This window comes from Ptychodera flava, chromosome 18 (genome assembly GCF_041260155.1).
Source record: "Ptychodera flava strain L36383 chromosome 18, AS_Pfla_20210202, whole genome shotgun sequence".
Taxonomy (NCBI): domain Eukaryota; kingdom Metazoa; phylum Hemichordata; class Enteropneusta; family Ptychoderidae; genus Ptychodera; species Ptychodera flava.
In genome coordinates this window covers 18,983,751-18,993,212 of record NC_091945.1, presented here as the reverse complement: position 1 = coordinate 18,993,212, position 9,462 = coordinate 18,983,751, and positions in this window count along the sequence as shown.

Below are 9,462 nucleotides of genomic sequence, written 5' to 3'. Positions count from 1 at the left end.
CCTAAACTCCTTGCCACATTTCATATTTCCATGACTGAAATCTTTGTCGGCATGTCTTGGCACTCTCTCGAGACAGGCCACAGTTAACAAAATTGCCACCAGGCAGACATATGCGATGTATCGTGAAACATGTCGACTTGAAACTGTATATTATATACTAGGCCCTGTGCCAAATTTGAGTAACGGCTATGAAAGAACAAATACTTTTAAAATGGCCATCAGCTTGCCAAGATGAATAGCATAGCAAGATGAGTTGATGTGCATCTGATGGTATTATGTCCAATTGCTGAGTTTGATTGAAATTGACCCAGTCTTGTCAGAATACTGGCTCCAGACGGACAAGAATTTACACAAAGTAGCCACCAATAGCCGATACTGGACCAAGTCGTAAAACAAATTAAAATGAATATATAAATTACGGTGTACGGTTTTTGTGCCAACTTTGGATGAAATCAGTCAGGGCATGTATGGCTCTTTGAACAAATGGCCGCCTGGCAATCATATTGGTTCGGATGACACAATAAATGAAGTACATACATATGTTATAGTGTGCTCTCTTTATACCAAAGTAGAGACAAATCGGGCCAGTCATGTCTGAGAAAGGGCTCCAAACGCATGCACGGCAGCCAATTCATGTTTCCGTTTCGGACTTCGTCCTGCAGAAACTAAAAAGACAGACATGCTTTCCAGGAAGATCGCTGAAAGCATTATAATAACATAAATTATTATGTAATAATATTTTTAACATAAATTGATCCAATTACAAAATAATAATATGCATCACGCAATCTTTAAACAGATCTAACTCTGTCTTACGATATATCTGTCAGAATATTGCAAGATGTATGAAACTTAAATACCAGATATTATTACTTTTTGCTTGAAGTAATTTATGACGCTATTCTCTCGGCACACAGAAACCATCAGGGACACTTTGGAAACCATGATGCATATGCACAAAATGCAGTAGAATGACCTTTATATAGAGTGCGTAGGTTTACATTGAATTGGATACCAAAAAAGTGCACAAAAGAGTACCTTTAATACATTCTTTATACTTGACTGGCTTGCCAAGGAGAAAGTTTCTGGTCGCCAAGGTTAAGAAACTCGGGCTGAGTAAATTGCAGTATGCTATTTTCAACACAGAGCACTGGGACCATTAAATGAAATGGATTTAATCATAATAATATAATAATAGTTTATCTGCTGCAAACTTAAAGAGATAAGAATACAGAGATGTTTATCTATCATCATAAAGATTGGTCATAAAAAATCAGGACTTGTTGTCTGTCAATTGGTTCAGCCGTACATTCAGTTTATGTTCAAACTAAGCCCCGCATCTTTGACAACTACAAAGTGATGCTGTCACATTTGGTCTTTTGGCGAAAGTTTATAACTTGTACTGAATATTAAAAGGTATTGCATAGAGGCACTACGAACTGAACACGTTATCTCTTGGCACATGGAATAGGATTATAAAGCAATGGGTTATCGGGAATCATGCATGGATGTTCCACCCATTAAGCAACTGAAGATTAATCGGGGTGATGTGGTAATTGAAACTTGAATTGTACACATCCTGGTGCATTGAAAAGTCTTTTTATAATATACACCACTTCCCAGATAGATATTACAGGCAGTATATCAATTTCAATAGTGATGACATTCTCAGTTTTGATTCATTTACTAACGATCTAAAGATAATCCAGACATAAACTCTGTGCAGAAGTAGCTGAATATCATGATTGCGTAATATATGACAAACTTTTAGCAGAGTGGGAAAAAGTCTAAGGTGACAACCCATTAAAAGAATAGCAAAAGGGAAATTTGATATATATTTGCACGTAGAAGTGGCATTCAGTCATTTCCCCCCACATACAACAGAGACAGAATGAGTGCCACCTGCTTTACAAGAATGGAAACTAGCATTATGACATCCATCATCGAGACCTAGTATAAACAAAACCCTAAAACCGAATCGGATCTTGTTTAACCTAGACTCAAAATAAACACCTAATGCAACAACACTGCCGTAACTAATATCTTATTGTTTTCAGTGTTGGTAATGTTGACCGTCATCCTGCGTGTAAAATAACATGCTCCACATACAATAAAGACTTGTGAACTGGAAAATGGTCAGAACCTGCTTATCCTGACTGCCCCTGGCTTTTTGAATAACATATTTGTAACCAGATATGAACTGAAAATGCTCACGTGTTTCATACAGTTATGTGTAAATTTGAACCTTTGCCGCATGTTTGCAACTTCATTGAAAGTATTATGATCAACATAATGAACAATAATCACCGCCGATTAATTCTCAAAGGTCATGAAGTATACAAATATGTAATTAGCTGAAATAAAAATATTAAAGTTCTTTGACTGCTGTCATTGTATCACCATTTTATATAGCAAGTGTAATTACCGTTGGCCAAGTCCTTCAAGCCATATATGCCGAGCTGTGAAAGCTCATTAGATATGCAAATTGTAAATTAGCTGACATGAAAATGTGAAATGACTTTCGATATTGCTTTAACCAGGTATAATCATCAATGTTGTCATGTTTTGCCAACTTTGATCAAGTAAATCCCAGTATATATCCCTAATAAGCAAAGTTCATTAAATATGTAAATTAGGAATTGACTTAAGTAAAAATGCTTAATGATTGTCAATAATGTTGTATCATGGTATCTGCAATATATGTAGCAAGTTTTGTCAACTTTGGTCAAGTCAATTCAGATATATATCTCTAATTAGGAAAGTTCATTAAACATGCAAATTAGGAATTGGCTGAAGAGAAAATGCTTAATGACTTTCAATAATATTGTATTACAGTGTCTGAAATGTACATAGCAAGTAACATCAATTTTGATCAAGTCAATTCAGATGAATATCCCTTAAGTAAGAAATTCATTTAATATGCAAATAAGGAATTGGCTGAAGTAAAAATGTCTTTTGACTTTCAATAATGTTATATCACAGTATCTTTGATGTATATAGCAAGTTTCAATGACTAAAACAAGTTAAATTGTATTGCTAAGTTATCCCTATATACCAAAAATCAGACCTCTAGCTCTATTGGCTGGCTCAGAATTAGATATGCGCATAATTAATGAGGTACAGGATGTGATGTCATAAGGTCTCCCATCATACCAAATATGAAGGGTGTAGCACTTGTGTTACTAAGTTATGGCCATATATGTATATTTGAGGTCAAAGGTCATCGGGATCACATGACTTTTGTCAAAAAAATTGTATTGCTAGGTTATACCTATATACCAAAAATCAGACCTCTAGCTCTATTGGCTGGCTCAGAATTAGATATGCGCATAATTAATGAGGTACAGGATGTGATGTCATAAGGTCTCCCATCATACCAAATATGAAGGGTGTAGCACTTGTGGTTACTAAGTTATGGCCATATATGTATATTGAGGTCAAAGGTCATCGAGATCACATGACATTTTGTCAAAAAATTTGTATTGCTAAGTTATCGCTATATACCAAAAATCAGACCTCCAGCTCTATTGGCTAGCTCAGAATTAGAAATGCACATAATAAATGAGTTGCAGGAAGATGCCAAGGTCAAAGGTCAAGTGGAATCCCAAAATTGTGGAGAGCATTTGGTCCCTACTGGCCATTGTCCAATAGACGCTGGCTGTCTTGGACTTTAACATAGGCCAGAATAAGCCATTGCCATAGCTTAGCTGCATAGGTATAGGGGAGGTCAAAGGTCATAGAAAAATCAGAAAAATAATACTTTAAAAATCTTCTTCTCAAATTGGCAATACCTGTGACTTTGATATTTGGCATGAAGGAGCAAGGCTATATTAGGTCTAAACCAGGATTAGGTTGGTAGCGGGTCGAGTTGACTGGGGTCGAGTTGGTTAGGGGTCGAGATGTCCAGAAACCATGGTCATCATGCTTCCCATAGACTACCATGTATCACAAAAATTAAAACTGTGATAACTTCATTAATATGCAAGCCACGCCCACCAAAACCTTTTCAGTTCTACATTGAATTCTGAAGATGTCTACCAAATTGACTGAAATACGTTCAGCCGTTTTTGAGATAATGGGGATACAGACACACGGACACACACACAGAACACACAGACACACAGACATGGCTAAACCATATGCTCACGTGTGTGAACACGTTAGCAAAAAATTCTATACTATAGGCCTTGGTCATTCAGTGATATCAAGTTCGCTGTCATCTTTTGTTTCACATCAGTTGCATACTAATGGTGTCACTCTTCACAACAATAGCATTTACATAAGTATGGCGGGAACTTCTTTTTACTCTAATGACGTTTACTCGTTTGGTTTGCTGAGAGGTACTTGGATTTTCTTCAAGGACTGGGGATCTCATCCAAAGTAGGGACTCCAAGAAGACGTAGTTATAGGTACCATTGATAGGTACCATTTCCGAAGATACAAATCTTCCCATATCTTGGCGTTTCCCATATGAAGAGGAGAGAGAGAGCTAGACCGGGGAAAGCTGATGACGAACAAGCTATGTGCCAAAAATTTCGACTCTACTTTGTATTGTTTTAGCCCTATTGTGACACAAAATTATAAATCTGAATTATCCTTCTGTAACTACATCTACAGGAAGCATGTTGGGCTATTGAAATTTACATTTCATATTAAAGATCTCTGTCGATAATAAAAAAACTCTACATATTCTTTAACACATTGAAACTGACCATTCACCGGATGTCCTTTTCAATGTAGATAAATGCAATATCTCTCTTCGACGAATGATCGCTAATGGCATCGGTGACATTGGGACTTAGTTAGTGACCACTACTTATCTGACTTACAGATTGATATGTGGTGGGTGCCACATGTTGGGCAGGATGCGCTTACTATTTTCGAAACACCTGACATCACTTCTTGGTCTTTTGGCCGGAGGTCCATATATCTTTCTTTCAAGAATTTGACTTTGTTTATGTACCGTCTATTTATTGTCTGTTCTGTGCTGTTTTGTGTCTATGTTTACAACTATTGTCTTACGAATTCTGACCTAGTGTTATTGGATTATGGATTAGTATGATTGCGATTATTTTGAAAACGTGTTGTTTTTGGTGTTTTGAAATTGTTATACAAACATTTGTTGTTTTGACAACGTAGTTATTTAACCCAAACATGTTTTTGTACACGGTATCCAAAATAGCTTAATCAAAATGAATAGCCGTTCGGTGAATGTACTTGAATGTAAAATATTGAGAAAATCTTTGAGGAAAGAGTTTCCTCAGAAACGATTGCACCTAGTAGTCTTCTCCAGGTATAAGCATTGTCAGTATACTCAACGTAAATATATTGTGCCTCATTTTGGACCCTTCATGTATCACTCCACAAGAGATTGTACTCCAAGCATCATATGAGACTTGGTCGACGAGATTCCGTCCTTAACCAGCAGTTAATTTGTCTTTCGACTACTATGTCTATTGGTTGTCAAATTCTCAATCGCTTTATTTTGCTTTCCTGTGATTCATCATCCAGTCAATTGCGTGTACAGTGGTTCTCCGAAACATGGCATCACCCCTGACCTTGTAAAGAATTCTGACATCTGAAATCATGGGGAAAGACCAAACTTTACCTAAATCTGAAGAGGATGCCAATCAGTTAACATATCATTGCTATCTGGAGAGTCGAGCTGCTGCCCGGTACTGATGTCATCGAGTAAAGCTAAAGTGGTGCTTAACTATCACAATAAATAATGGCACCTTAAAACAATTCAGTTACCTGGTACAGAAAAGGTAAATAAATAACGATGCCATTAATTGATAAATACACTCAGGGAATGGCTCTAATGAATTGCAACTTTACCTATAATTGGTCACCAAGTGTACAAGAAGTTCAAGCTATGCTGCGTGTATGTTCAAGTGAGTAACATGTGTACAATTCCCTTTTTTCCTTGTTAAGACATCTATTGCATAGGAGTGAGAAAATTAAGTTAGTAATGTTGTCACATGTCAGCTAGGTGACATTTTGTCTTAATTGCATACCAGCTCTCCAGTCGCACTTCTTGATCAACCAACTTACTTTTCTAAGATACTATCTTCTTAGGTTTCTTCACCCTTTTTAATGTCTGCATCTGAAACTGGAGAATCGCGTCAACAATTGCTTCGATAGGATATGCATTTCTGTGTCTTACCCCCTGAGGCCGACTACTTACACTTACCATGATCATGGCCAATTACCTGTGTTGTGCATGACTAGTTTATAGTTTTCAAAGAGTAAGGACTGAAGGTTTTATAACAGCAGGTGTTGTAGATACAGCTGGATTCACCGATGTTAGCCTATCACTGATAAGATAGGATTACCAATATCACGGCGTATGTTTAATCCTCCTTTTCATGTCGTAGAAGCTGAGAGTAACTGAAGGATAACAATTGTCCCTCTGGCGCAGACTGGCTTAACCCACATGACCGCATCCGTACAGCGGCTATTAACCTACATGATTGAAGTGTAGTGTCAAATAATTATGTTAATTCGCAGATTTCTTTGCAAGTTGAGTTGGTGCGAATCTTTTCGTTGGAATATGGTATAAGGATTTCTTTAGGTACGCAAATCTTGTGATAAAGACTCATTATCAATGTGCATTTGGTTAAGGTTCACAAAGATCGGGCGATACACCATTCAACTGTAGGTTGCAAGTTTTGCTTAAGTAATTTAACTATGATGAGTTAGATACAACTGCCACGTCCTGACACCTGAATCCCTCGCTTCATTAGGAGGTATCGTTTCCTGACAATACAAAAAGTTCAGCCCTTTGCTCTTTACCGAGTGGTTGAAGGTAAGAACCAGTGGACGAAGTTGTAAACGGTTCAGTGTCAACTGTTCTCATTCGTTACACACAGCAAACTTGGCATCTTAGTGTTGACTGCCGTGGCCAGGCAGGCAAGCGTACATGCGTGTACGTTCGATTTTACAGAAAATAGATAAAGAAGGATTTTAAGAAAATGATTTGCAATACCGCACTGGGAAGGTTATCGAAACCCCATTTCTTTCAAGCTGTTGATCATTCCTGACACAGGTGAGTACACACTACATATTTCTTTGATTTTATAGCAATTCCAAATTTCTCTGCTTTCCTATGTATACATCTTCATGTCACCTTCAATCTTTTCAAGGCAATTATTCCCTATGTAATTTCGGTTTTCGTCCAGACTTCGTAAACAGCCTCGTAACTCGTAATTAGAGTCTTTGTGCATTTGCTGCCAATATTGTTTGTGAGTATGCAAATCAACTTATACATTTACAACAACTTATAAAGCCTTGGACAAAACGAAAAATTAAATGCCAAAGGGAACTTCTGGGTTAGATAGATTTTGATATGACATGTACTAATAGCCATCCTAGCAACTCTGAAAAAAATCAGTGCATTTTGTTTATTTTCAGTACTTTGTCATCACAACGGCTTTCCATTATTACAATAACATTGACTCTTATATAAGACATAAATAAAAATTATCACTTTCTTACAACTTACAACTTTTCGTCATCATAAGTAAGAGGCAGAGTGGGATAATCGCCGAATTCTCATATCAGTATCAGAGATTGACGGCTTAAATATCCCCGTCCTTTTCACCTTTTAGGTGGCTTCCTTTAGGGAGCAAAAAAATCATAAATTCCCATACATATCTCTTTCTCTCCCTTTCCTGTTGCACTGCTAAAGAGACCACCACAGAATAATTTCGTGAGCTTAGTTATGCTAAAAGATTAGGCAACTTGAATCACAATCTTTATGCAACGTGCTGCTCCACCTTAATATTCATTCATTTCCTGTATAAATAAAGCTCAAATCAAGAATGTCCAAGCTTCATTAAACCGTTGCGCCAACAAATGCATCGTCATGAGAACTCGTATAAAACCATCTCTACCACATGAAGTTTTCCCATAACTTCGTACATAAAAAGTCACCTATACTCATCGTCACTACACAAAAAACTCTTAAAATCTCTTTAAAATTCGGCTTCTACATAAACAAAAATAAAACAAGATATTTTACTCTTCTTCAAGTATTTTTTACACAGGCAGTGTATAAATTACTGAGGCGCGATTCAACTCTTAGAATATCTCAGAAATAAATAAGTTACATTAACGGATAATGATACTGTAGTAGTTGTTAACATAAATCGGAGGTTAATTTCTGCTCGCAGTACCACATGACACCAGGGTTATATAAAATGGAAGTTAGGATTACACAACACACACAACCACTCATTTACACTGGAGGCCTTATTACATTCATACTCTCAATCAATCGTGTAAATCCATACCGTGAAGGATTATAGATGAATTTCTCAGTTGTTTTGTTAGCGATTAATGCTTGTACGCCCTCTGTATGATCAAAGGAAGTCTAAAACGGACAGCATAACAACACTTCCTTGATTTGATGTAAATTTAACCAGAAGACAGACAATTCGTCATAGAATTCTAATTATTCCGTAATAATTCTTACCTTGCATATCATTAATCTCTATACTAAATATTTCAGCTTTTAAAAAGATCAAACCATCGACTCCAAAATTATACACTATAAAAAACATTTAAATGTCGTAGTACGCGAACCAGTGTTCATTGAAAGATCGCATTTAGAGTTCATCGGGAGTCCGTTAGTAATTAGAGTTCGCGTAGGCCTTGATGCTTCTAACTTCATTGCGATATTAACAGGCTACTTCATTGAAAGGTCGGTGATTTACGCACCTCGAGGCATTGTTCTTCGTTATTCGGGGTATGCTGATGTTTCAGCAGTCAGGTTCTCCACAGATATCGCATTGGTTCATATTGCAGTGTTACTCACTCAGTCGGATTCCGACGATCACAATGGCCTCCAAAAGCGTTATCCTTTGTGTGAGATAAATTGCCTTCGTGACAGTCTGACGCTCACAATGTCAAGATCGTAACTGATATTTCCCTGTACGAAAAAAAACACAATTATTTCATACTTTACAAAAAATTCAGAATTCGCAATGCGTTTTGTCATTAGCTTACATACAGTTCCTCTTGCCCACACGGGACTCATAGCGACCAAAATCGGACGAAGTCGGAAAATGCAGAAATATAAAATACCGAAGTTGCGCCTTTATTGTCTCATTACCGAAGAGAGCGTTTTCTAGTGACCAAGTCAATAATTTTCATCATAGATGACAAATATCTTATAATTTTTATCTTACTCACAAAAGTCGGTATGGGTAGTCAGAAAAGAGCTTCAAATCGGACAAACACGAATTTAAATACTATCTTAGGTTGAAGCAAATGTATGAATGTGATAAAGGAATATCCCGAGAATAAATTGGCAATACTATTTTGCAGTGCCATTGTAGCCGCAGGAAGTAGATACTATTGCGATAGCAGATTTTCATCTGTATGGTTTTTGATTCATTTTCGTCCCAAGAGCAGCGTAACTACATGACCATATTAGGATCACACTTAAATGGTTCATCT